Source organism: Suricata suricatta, chromosome 9 (assembly GCF_006229205.1).
Source record: "Suricata suricatta isolate VVHF042 chromosome 9, meerkat_22Aug2017_6uvM2_HiC, whole genome shotgun sequence".
Lineage (NCBI taxonomy): Eukaryota > Metazoa > Chordata > Mammalia > Carnivora > Herpestidae > Suricata > Suricata suricatta.
The window spans coordinates 37,358,676-37,371,480 of NC_043708.1; the positions used below are offsets into that span (position 1 = coordinate 37,358,676).

Sequence of the window (12,805 nt, forward strand, 5' to 3'; positions counted from 1 at the left end):
ACAAATCTAAGCTTCTCCCTGCTTGCAGTGCAAAGAAAACTGATGCTGTTGAATCAGGAACATATTTACTTTAACACAAGAAAGTGTCAGGGACTAGACGAGCAGCAATCGTATAGTTTTATAGGTACAGATACCCAGAGCTAACCATGCATTCTCCTGAATCGTGTTCTTGATCTTTGCCTCACCATTTTAGTTATGGGCAACATTCTGAGGTCATTAGTCTGTGATCATCACAAAATATGTGTTTGGTCAGTTGATTTAATCCCATGCTGCCTGAAAGAAGGAGGATCCAAAAGAGCATAACTTTTTAATACTTTTTATTTTAGAGAGAGAGGGAGCAATAGCAGGGGTGGGGAGAGAGAGAGAGAGTGAGAGAGAGCGCACACTCGAGAGAGAATCCCCAAGCAGGCTCCACGCTGAGTGAGAGCCCAGTCTCACAGGGCTCTGTCTCATGACTGTGAGATCATGACCTGAGCTGAAATCAAGAATTGGGCCCCTAACTAACTGGGCCACCCATTCGCCCTGAAATGAGCAGCCTTGAAACTTTTGGATACAATTCCCTAGCTTCCTACAGTGCTCTGCTGCAACTGTCATTTGAAAGCATTTGGACAAAACAGCCAATAAATATGTTCCCTTTTATGCAATACTCTTAATTCTTTCCTTATTCATCATTTCTTTCTTTGCTCTGTTGATTACCCAGGTCCTAGCACTTTGGCATCAAATAATTCTGATAACAATTGCTTTGGGTCTTTTGAGAGTCTGGTCATCTTTTATAACTATCTATAAGAAAACTGATAGAATTTTTCAGAAATTCTAACCCCCTGTTTCATGTTTTCTTGCTTTCAAAGGACAAATATAAAATAAAGCTCCCATGAACTTAGAGAATTCCCAAGTTAATGTTAATTGGATGCAAAGATTTCACAACTGTTCAATATTTTCTCATGTTTTCAGAAGGTAACTGATTGTATTTTTGATAGAAACTTCCCTCTGGAAGTATCAACTCTTCAAGTTTGCGCTTATTGTTTTCAGTGGTCTTTCTTTTTTCTGTTTCTTCCTTTACCCTGCTATCTATTTCTTTGGCAAAGATAACGTGGGACAGGAAAAGCTGAGAGCTGGTGGGCAAATTGGGAAGGCAAGGAAATCAATAGGACCTGCCCTTCCTCCATCACATGGTCTAATGTTTGAACTCTGGAACTACCATGGATTTTGGGACACAACAGAGTAAAATGACATCATCTGTGTCTCCAGCCTTATCATTCTATGAACCTCATGAAACATGGACACAACAACGTTACCCTCTTCCAGTGAGGAGATGCCAGGCTTACAGAAAATGCTGCTTCATCCTAAGGCTTAGGCTATTCCTTAGTGGTCAATAATTTTATCCCTGTTTTTGAAGAACAGTGTATTTACTGACTTTCTGAAAATGACAACTATTCAAAATTTTTTCAACTGGTCATTTTCTTATAGGGTTATCTTCTTGGGGTAAAAAACATAAAATTTACAATCTTAACCATTTTTAAAGTGTACAGTTCCATAGCATAGTTCACACTGTTGTGAAACAAACCACCAGAACTTTTTCATCTTGCAAAACTGAAATTCTGTACTCAATAAACGACAACTCTCCTTGGTTCCCTCTACCAGCCCCTGGTAGCTACCACTGTGCTTTCTATTTCTATGAATGTCGGTGTTTTAGATCCCTCATATAAGTGGAATCATCTAGTATTTGTCTTTTTGTGACTGGCTTATACCACTTAATGTAATGTTCTTAAGGTTCTTCCATGCTGTAACAGGTGACAGGATTTCTTTCCTTTTTAAGGCTAATACTTTACTGTAGGTACATATCGCATTTTATTGGTCTATTCATCTGTTGGGAATTTGTATTGCTTCCACCTCTTGGTTATTGTGATATCCTGTTTTTTAAATATTAAAATTTAACTTTGGCCTTCCGATACCCTTTGGTATATTTAATAAACATGACATCATCTATAAGGAACTCTGATAATCAAGGAGAGAATACAGCATGAGAAGAGAGTTGAAGACAGAATCCTGGAGAACCCAACCCGTTTAAGATCCCAGCAGCAGAAGAAGGAAGAGGCTGAGATGTAAGGATAAATAGGAAAAAAGAAGCCCAGGGGACTGGGGTGTTTCCTAGGGGAAGTAGACAAATGTCAGAGAATGCAGAGAAGCCAAGAAAGGTGTTAGCACTAACAGAACCGTTAGGATTGTTTGCAGTTTCAGAAGAGAAGAGCAGCTTGATGAAAGTATGTGGAGGAGTGGGAAGTGAGAAGGTAGAGAAATCTGTTGAAGACTACTTAAGGAGACTAGATATGAACAGAGGAAGACAGAGTAGTAACTAGGAAGAGGGGGTGTAGTGCTTTTTTGCTACATTGTTATTTTTAACCCAAAAGAGACTTGAGAATGTTTAATTGCTGGTTTCAATTTAATTGTTGCTCCATAAAACATGATCTTAAAACTGAATGTCTTAAAACAACCATTTTATTTTGCCCCATGATTTTGTGAGTCAGGAGTTCAAGAATGGCTAGCTGGCTGGTCTGGCGTCTAATGTGGTGTCAGTGGTGGTGGCTACGACTGGACAGTCTCCTTCTAGGATGGCTGTTTTCCCCTCCTGTGTGGTGCCTGGGTGTTCTTTAACGTCCTTTTCCAGGGCCTCTCAATGGGGTTGGGCTTCTCACAGAACGGCAGTCTCCGAATAATCACACTCATTACATGGCAACTCACTTTCAGGAGTTATTACTGTAAGGGACTCAGATGGAAGCAGCAAGGTTTCTTTTGACCTAGACCTGGAAAATCCCACTGCTTCTTTGGTCAAGGAGTTGTTAAGACTCCTGCATATTCAAGAGGAATGAAGGACTCGACCCTGCGTCATGATGGGGATGTCAAGAGGCAGTCGGGAGGGAAGGACTTCATGGCGGCCATCTTGGAAACACGTAGAGGTAGAGGGTTTGAAGTTACTCAAGTACTGAGGTTTCAGGAATGAATCAGGCTTTTCAGACTTGAAACTAAAGACGGGTACGCTGAAAAGCCTTTGGCAAGAGGAGGAAGATCCTTTTAGGACACTTATAATCCTTTATAAACCACAAACTCAAAGGTAACTTAAAGATGTTTGTTTTCTGATATGCTGCAAAGTCTCAGAGTTCTGCCTGCTTTTTTCAAGTTCCTGGCACATCATGAGAGGAAATTCAAATTCTTGAGGAGCCTTTTTCTAAGCCAAAGATACTGCAGAGGGTCACAGGGACGTACACTCAATGGTCTACTGCCATATGTTGATCCGAATGCCCTCATTTCAAATGCTTTCTGAGGAAACCCCTAAGTCAAAGGCCTCTCTTGCTGTCCTTACCCACCCACCTTTATGTGTGTCAGCTGTCATGATTCTAACAAAACCATTGTTATATCTCTTTGAGAAGAAATATAGTGTCTAGTCCCTGGAATTAACTATTACATCTACTAGATAAGTGATCCCTAGGCAAATTATTTGGCCCCCTTGAGCATCAGTTTTCCCATCTGTAAAATAGGCACTAATAACCTCAGTAACCTCAAAGGGTTTTTGTGAGAATAAAATGATATAATTCATGTAATGAGGGACTTAGTAAGCTCTCAGTAAAAGATAGGTATTTTTATTATTAAAACTGTTTATCTTCAGGGGTACCTGGGTAGCTCAGTCGGTTAAGTGTCTGACTATTGATTTCAGCTCAGGTCGTGGTCTCATGGTTCTTGAGATCAAGCCCCACCTTGGCTCTGTGCTGATAGTGCAGAACCTACTTGGGATTCTCTTACTCCCTTTCCCTCTGCCCCTTCCTCACTCATGTTTCTCTCTCTCTCTCTCTCGAAAATAAACAAACTTAAAAAAACCTGTTTATCTTCAGATGAGCTCCTCAGTTTCATCTCTGGGTGGGAAGCACAAGTTTAGCTTCATGCTGGACAAGCTGGAAATTGTTGTGACTCACTCTCCACAAATGGTACACTTTGAACCAGAGTGGAATTTTACCTTGTGTGCCACAAAATCTTCACAAGCTTCTCCAAGGGCTAGTTTATAAGGAGAAAGTATCTTGGGCACTTACAGAAGATAATAAAACTCATTGAATCAGAGGGCTAAGAAAGAGACTTAGAGCATCTGTCTAATTCGCTATTACCTAAGCCGTCCAGACATGCGAGACTCTGTCTTTGTGCAAACAGCTCCTGGGTCTTACCAGCTCTGTTTCCAGCTCCCTCCTCCAGCCAACCCTGCCCCTGGCCCCAGCTGGGCCTCCTTCTTACTAGGAGGCAAAACTGGAGCCTTGGTATTAACCACTCTTTTGCCTTTTTTTGAAAAATAAGATATGGTAAATTGAGCACTTTGACTAGAATTTTTGTAAATCCTATCAAAGAAAACCTTTCTTGGGCCGGTTTCAAGAATTTAGGTCATTGTGCTGGTGAGGAATGATTTAGAACTCACTTGATCCCTTTGTTTGGGCTGCCAAATGCCCATGGCTGATTATAACCACCCTATGGATTCTTCAGCCTCCCTTTGCCCTTCATGATACTCAGCTTTTGCAATGAGAGTAATTTCTGCTCACGACACCGAGCATGCCCATCCCCCCACCTCCAGAGTCCAGACTAAATTTCTGCGCTTTCATCTCCCAAATGTTCCATGAAAGCGCAGGGGCACTGGGTGGATCCTGGATGCCTTTCGCCCAGTCGTCCAGTCCATGCATGACAAGGCTTCTCCCTCCTCATTACCACTTCCATTCTTACTCTGCATGGCCCTGAACTCCCGCCCTTCTTTTTCCTGTGAACTCACTTTCATAAAGATGGAGCATCTATGTATGTTTAGGTTTTTTGTCTTTCTGGAAAAAAAAAAAAAGGAAAAAACCTTAATGCAAGCTCTTAATCCAAAGTGATTCCACCCAGACTGTCAGGAAAGGGGGATGAAATGAGGTGGCTGAGGGTAGGGGCTGGGAAGTGGGGAGGTAGCCAGAGGTGTAAGTGGCAGCAAGGAGACTGAGGGTGGCAGGACTCCCGACCTTGTTGGGGACAGGGATTTGTCTCTGAGTCAGAAGTACCTTGCAAGGCATGCCCAGGTATGCTTTTCTTTTCCTTTTTAAAAAATTATTATTGTTATTTTAAATGTTTATTTTTGAGAGAGAGGGCAAACGTGGGAAAGGGTCAGAGAAAGAGAGAGGGAGACACAGAATCTGAAGCGGGCTGCAGGCTCCGAGCTGTCAGCAGAAGCCAGACATGGGGCTGGAACCCACAAACTGTGAGATCCTGACCTGAGCCGAAGTCAACACTTAAACAACTGAGCCACCCAGGCACCCCTTAAATTATTATATTAGTATTGCAGCAGATCCCATAGCTAACTGAGGTAAAAAAGAAATTAGAGGTCAAAATTCATATTTGACCATTCTAACAAATGAGATGTTCTTATTTTTGTTTGCTTTATTATTAGACTCTGTGCCCCCACCCCAACAACTCTTTCACAATGATCCTCAGCTTTCGTAGGAAAAAATAGTTAACCCCTGAAGGAATCATTTTAGACATGTTTTCTTTTTTTTTAATGTTTATTTTTGAGAGAGAGAGAAATAGAGAGAGAGAGAGAGCATGAGCAGGGAAGGGGCAGACAGAGAGGCAGACACAGAATCCAGAGGAGGCCCCAGGCTCTGAGCTGTCAGCACAGAACCCAGTGCAGGGCTTGAACTCATGAACCATGAGATCATGACCTAAATCGAAGTTGGCCACTTAACTGGCTGAGCCACCCAGGCACCCCTAGACATTTTTTCTTCATCACCCCCACGTAAATATTTAATATAACAGATGTCCTGCACATTTGTCATGCACTGTGTGCATATGTGTGCTTTATACATAAAAAAAGTAAAATTTTGTTGCCCCCCCCCCAGTAGCCAGATTTCACCCCTTGAGGACTATATCACCCTGTTGAGAATACGTGCTCCAGAAGTAAACCACGGCGAGGCAAGGCGTTTTCAGGAGATGAGGAGGAGCTGCTAGGGGAGGAGCAGCAGGAGCCAGAGAAGGAAGGGAGCCAGCAGTGCGCGCACTGTGGGCAGCTGGGTGTACCCTAAGCAGGTGCTCCAGGCCCCAGGGTGCATGACCCACCTCCAGGATATTTTGCCTGAGGGACCAGGTATATACACAGCCACTTTCCTCAGTCACTGGTTGAGGGTTGCTCCCCAAAAGATATTAATTCTTCAGCAAGTTTGTCCCTGGCTTGGGCAGGATGAGCTACAGGAAGGCAGAGAAAGTCCTCGGGCAGACTCGTGGATGCTGGCAACAGCCTTATGGGCTCATTCAAGGCACATAAAATGACACGTGGGAGGAGGGGCACTGACATTCATTGCATTATTTATTAAAAAACAGACTTTATTTCAGTTTTAAGTCCACAGCAAAATCGAGCACAAAGTACAGCGAGTTCTCACATGCTCGCTGCCCGCCCCCCACATGCATAGCTCCCTCCACTATTAACAACCCCCACCAGAGCGGTCCATTTGTTACAGCTGGTAAACCTGCATTGACACATCATTGTCGCCCCCTGCACAGCTGCATAATCACGTACATTGTACTACATAGCTCACTCTTGATGTTGTACCCTCCCGGGTTTGGACAAACATATAATGACAAGTACCCACCATCAGAGCATCACACAGAGTAGCTTCACTGCCCAAACGTCCTCTGTGCTCTCTGCTTGTCCATCCTTCCCTCCTGCTGCATTATTTTTGTTTCCTTCTAGTCTCTGTTACCACATTATACAACTCTTACATAGTTATAATCACTGCCAGGATATAATTTTGTCCTGTGCTTTTTTACTTGAAGCATTTTTTTCAGGTTGATAGAATTTTCATAATTGTAACCTTTGAAGACTTCATAGTTTTCCTTAATATGCATATACCATAATTCCCACCAATATTCCCCTATTGTTAAACATTTAGTTTATTTCCATTTTTTTCCTGCTATGATCAATAAATACATTGCTAGAAAGACAAAACTAGAAGGGACCCATTAAAAACAGTGTTAATATGTGGCGCCTGGGTGGCTCAGTTGGTTGAGCGTCTGACTTCGGTTCAGGTCATGATCTTATGGTTTGTGGGTTAGACCCCTGCATCAGGCTCTGTGCTGACCGCTAGCTCAGAGCCTGTAGCCTGCTTCAGATTCTGTGTCTCTTGCTCTCTCTCTGCCCCTCCCCTGTTCATGCTGTGTCTCTCTCTGTCTCTCAAAAATAAATAAATGTAAAAAAAATTTTAAAAACCAGTGTTAATAGTGGTTGTATGTGATTGAATTCTACACATTTTTGTTTTTGTTCTGCTTATTTGTCTGTAATTGCTTTTATGACAGGAAAATAATAGTTTCATATGTTAACTTGGCTAAGCTAAACCCAACTGTTTAATCAAACATTATTCTAGGCATTGCTATGAAGGTATTTTGTGGATGTGATAAAGAGCTACATCCAGTTAACTTCAGGTGGAGGAGATTATCTTTGATAATCTCGTGCACCTGGCACTATCAGCTGAAAGGCCTTAAAAGCAGAACTGAGATTTATGTGAAGAAGAAATTCTGCTTTGCACTTCAATTTCAGTGACTGCTGGAGTTTGCAGCCTGCCCTTCCTGATAGCTTGTCCTGCGGATTTTGGAATTGCCTAGCCAGCTCCCATAACCACATAAACTAATTCCTTGCAATAAACACTTTATATATGTGTGTGTATATATGTATATATGTATATATATACACACACACACCGTATGCTTATATATGCTTATATATTACATATAGTATGTTTATATATGATACATAATGTTTATATAAAGTGTTTATTTTATATGTCTATACGTTCCCCTTTCCCTCTGGTGAAACCCTTGGTGACCCAATAACCTCTCATTGCCTCTCCCCTCCTCCCAAAAAGAGACACTGTAAAAAACATCTTTTTACAAAATTTATTTATTTTTTTTGAGAGAGAGAGAGAGATGGAGATAGAGAGAGAGAAAGCACATGTTCACACATGAGTCTGGGAGAGGTAGATAGAAAAGGAGATAGAAAGAATCCCAAGCATGCTCTGTGCTTGACAGTGCAGAGCCCAAAGCGAGGCTTGATCTCACAAACTGTGAGATCATGACCTGAGCCAGAATCAAGAGTTGGACACTTAATTGACTGAGCTATCCAGGTGCTCCTGGAAAGAACATCTTAAGGTGGTCAGATCTTTTGTTCTCATTTTGTCCTTTTTGTCTTCCCCAGGATTGAGATTTCTAGATGTGGCATGAACATATTTAACCAACACACACTTTCTTATTATGAACCCTCAGCAATAGTGAACTCAGGAGGCAAATTAAAGGGTGAGCCAGATGGGCCGTGTGATGAGGTGCCAATTTAAAATGGATCCTGAAAACTTATGGAAATGTAGTAAGATGGAACACATTTTTTTCACCAGGAGCCCTCTCGGGGAGAGTACTTAGCGTGATCAGAACGGACAACTTGGGAAGTTGCTTAGGCTGGCACAACGACACTTCCAAGAAAATGCTGAAAGAGAAAACTGATGGCCTGAACTGCCCTCTGAAAGTGGCGATTCCAGTTAACTGTCGGAATTTTTTGCTGGCTGGAGTTTGCCAGTTTGGGACCAGAGCTGAACTGCAAGGGTCAAGCAAGGAGAGACAAACTTCTGTTCCAGTTACCCACAAGAAGCCCTTTGCCTCCATTCCAAGAAAATGTAAACACATATTTAAGCAAATGTCTTTTGAATGGAGTGCCAAAATATTAATCAGCTTGAGTCACCCACTTACCTAGGACATATTTCTGGGCCTCAAGTTGGTCCCTAAATTAAGTCTACTAACTACATGCAGTGTACATTTAATGCCTTATGATGATAAGGGGCAAATGTCATGACATTGTTAGGATTTGGAATACAGAGAGTTGCATAATGGTGGCGATATGAAGAGCCCGAATCCCAGAAGATCGCATAAAAGATGTGGAGTTTCAAGAGCTGATTTCTGTTTCATTCCAGCAGTATATTTCAGGAACCAGGCATTATACAAAGTGCCATGGGTACAGAAGTGAGGCAGTTATGGACCCTCCTCCCAATGAAGTCTCAGGGAAATAGAGACAGCAATTGCATAGATTACATATAAAAGTATTTAGTTGAGAGCACAGTGAGGGAAACTGATGCCATATGAAGCCATATGAAGACATACAGCAGAGGGAACAGATCCCAGCAAGTCGGGATGGTGGAGGCAGCTTTGTAAAAGCAGAGTGTTATGGTGAGACTGACAGAGGAAGCTGACGTTCCTAAGCTGTACCGTAGTCTCTGAGTTAGAGGGGTGTGTGTGTGTGTGTACACGTTGGCTGTAGGAAGGAAGAGCAGGTAGGAGAATAGACTGAGGAAGTTGGGACTGGTGGCTGTTCATCTTAGTGTTTAGAAAGTCCATCTAATCACCTGTTAGCAAAGTAGCAGAGGGAAAGCACCACACACAGCACAAACATGAATAGCTTTCCAGTGCCTCAGATAGTTCTTGGTCCTTAGCAGGTGCTCACTAAAGACCAAATGAGGGAAAGCTCAGGGGCACCTGCGTGGCTCATTTGGTTAGGTGTCCAATTCTTGATCTCCACTCAGGTCATGATCTTACAGTTCCTGGGATCCGGCCCTGCGTTGGACTGTGTACTAACACCATGGAGTCTGCATGGGATTCTCTCTCTCTCTCTCTCTCTCTCTCTCTCTCTCTCTCTCTCTCTCTCTCTCTCTCTCTCTCTCAACAAACAAATAAATAAATAAAGGAAAGATCACCCAGGTGCTCTACTATGTGCCAGGCGCTGTTAGGGTACTTGACGTAAACTCTCTTAATCTTAGCATAATGATGTCAAGATCCCAAAAGAAAAAGGAGAAAACCTCAGTGTAGAGATTTTAAAGAACTTGTTCAAAGTCCTGAAACCTAATACAAAAGTGTGGTGTTTGCTATGGCTACTATGGATAGAAGAACGGAATCAGTAGGAATCATTGTGGAAATGAATAGCGTTTGAATTGAATTCTTACACTGAATGTAACCCATCCTGTGGTGTGTGATCGAATTAATGTTTCTCTTCAGTTTATGGACGAGGTTTCTATTCCTTTTATCTAAGAGCATTCAGAGCAGAGCAAGCAATTAAAAATAAATGGTTGGATGAGACATTTTAAACTTGGCCTTCAGACTTTTCCTGACAGGTTACCTTCTGTTTCTCTTATTTCTCTTTTTGTTTGCCTTAATCACAAGCCTTACTAGATATTCTGAAAATGGTTTTTGCTCCTAATTTATTTTAAATGAAGTAAACTCTACATAGATTTAACTAATCAAAAAGAGCCTCTGGTTTTTGTCTTGTCAAACCAACTAAGATCTGGCTAGGGCGTTCAGGGACAGTTCGTGTGTGAGATAGGCTTTGACATTTCCAGTAAGGCCGCTACTCTACACTTGGAGGGCCCTTATTTGTCTGCTGTACACAGTCATCATGGGCTTCAGGATTATCCTTAAAGTACTCCTTTGAATTAGGAATACCAGTAAGAATTTTTGACTACAAATTAACACACTGACTCTGGTTAATTTAAGCAGAGAAAAAATACACTAGAAAGATACTGAGGAGTTTAGAGAGTCAACCACATGCCCATTGAATCAGGCTTAACAGACAAGCAGAAGCCAAAGTATGTAAGAAGGCCAGACCAGGAGCCAAAATCATAGGACAGAAAGGGTCTGGTTAGCCACCTCTGTTGTCTGACTCCTATCCCATCACTGCTCTCACAAGCGTGGATTCCTAACTATCCTTGCATCTTTGAGTCACTTGCTCCAGATTAAGATGTCCAGGTGAATTCTGGTGTCTCTAGTGGGTCAAGCTTGGGTCCAGTGTCTGTACTCTGGCTGCTGCAGCTCAGAGAGTAAGCAGATGGAGTTTTTGGATTCCCACAGTGGAAGGCATGACTAGAAGTAAGGGAAGGCACTCACTGCCAGCATCTTTCATTTTCAAACAATTAACAGTTGTCACAATGGATACATTCTAATTTTGAAGAACTTCAAATTCAGTAAGATATTGCCTGTATGAACTGAAATTTGCACATAAAACAAAAACATCATATCATTCAGTCTGCAATCTCTTTTACTGTCTTGAGTTTTATTTCATTTTACTCTATTTTTTGTTTGTTTGTTTCGTTGTCTTGGGTTTTAAGCACAGATAAGAACTCCTAGTGGTCAAATAGACTTGAAATAATACATGTTCTGTTTCTTCATCGAGACATTGATTGTGTTATCACTGCTTATCCCTCCTCTGTTTAAATGCAGGACTGTATAGGATCATGGGGATTGGAAACACAAACCTTTCCAAGGGCGCTTAGATAATTCCAAGCTGTCACTGACTTTCAAAAGGAACACCTGTGGCTGGGTCCACCTGCATCCAGGGCAACAATAAATCAACAATTGTTTAGAGCTTGTAGGAAAAAATAGCTTATCACCGACACTGATGAAATTGTCAGCATCGGTGATAATAAGCAGCAGTATTATTGCTTTGTCAGTTTTATTGTTGTTTTTAAATTCGTGGCAGTAGTGCATTGTCTTATTGCCTGTGCCCTCTCTCCTGGCACCATTGTGCCATCTCTGAGTGGAGCATACACAGGAAGCTGGTAAGAGCCATTGACTCTGTGAGGAACAGTGGAGAGGTACAGTGGAGGGAAGGAGACCTGGAGTGTAGAAGCTTCGTAGATTATTCTACCCAACGATAAAGATAAAACAAGATGGCTTCAGAGGGTTGTCTTAGTTCCAGCTCTTTCTTACACCAAAGCCCAGTGTTCCCAAATCAGCTGGCAGGTTGTGAGCCCGGGGCTGTGCGGACCAGTTAGCGGCCCCCCAGCTCAGGCCTGGCCAGCTGCCTCAGCAGCGAGGGCCTCTGGCCATGCCGGCCACAGGGGCAGGGAATCGGCAGTTCAGCTCACATTCAATGCTACTGTGAGAAAGGCAAGAAAAAAATACACAGTCTGCCCATGATGTGTCCTCATCCCTGAAAGATGGGATACTACTGATTAAAATCGGATTCTGATCCTAAAAGCAAATCTTCCGCTAATTAGGCACGTTAGCTTTGTGCCAGCCTGGGTGTAAAATAACTTCCATTTCATTCATTTCCAGAAGACAAGGCTGACGAGGGCAAGAGGATGTGCCCCACATAACCAGAGCTATTGTTCTGTCCCTGGGGAAGGTATTCCCAGTGCGAGACGGTGAAATTTTTACCACTGGACTTGTCTCCAAAAGATCATTTAATAAACGGTCTTCTTCTTGGTTTTGTTTTTTAAATTTTCAACTTCATCAGAAAATATAAGAGGTGCCGAACCCTGCTCCTAAGCCCCAGATGAATAGACATAACGAATTCCCAGACGCACAGACTTGGCAATGACTGCTTCACCCCTGAAAGGTTGCTTTGCACTAAGCGCTTCTGACACTAATGTTCATGCTTAAGCAAACACATTACTTGGAGAGAAGAATGGCTCGTCAGCCTGCCTGGGCTGCTCGGCACCGTGGGATCTGCAGCTGCGCGAGGTCCCATTCAGACAGGCACGGGGAGACTGTCTTCCAGACATATACACGGAGACCCTCAGATTTGCACACCCTTGCAAACGCACCACACACACTCACCACCAGACAGCCGACTTCAGGAAGCTCCTAAGGAGAGAAAGAAAGCTTCACTGGTTATTAACAAGCCTCTATAAATGATTTGTAGAGAGAACTATATTTGGAACCGTTTCTTAATCTTTTCCACTGGAGCTGGTTCGTTGGAGTGTCTGTGTTCACATTAGCATTTCTG

General features: G+C 42.5%; 1 long non-coding RNA gene across 5 annotated transcripts in view; it reads left to right on the forward strand.

The window, feature by feature from the left end:
- Window positions 1-12,263, forward strand: part of LOC115301572 — a 57,584-nt gene extending 45,321 nt beyond the window's left edge. For 3 of the 5 annotated variants that reach the window (XR_003913166.1, XR_003913169.1, XR_003913165.1), the window contains 2 exons: window positions 8,433-8,708; window positions 9,609-9,743. This is a non-coding gene — a long non-coding RNA (uncharacterized LOC115301572). Of the gene's footprint in view, window positions 1-8,432; window positions 8,979-9,608; window positions 9,744-12,132 lie in introns of those variants that run through there. The other 2 variants (XR_003913167.1, XR_003913168.1) reach the window with 2 other exon arrangements.
- Window positions 12,264-12,805: the final 542 nt, after the last annotated feature.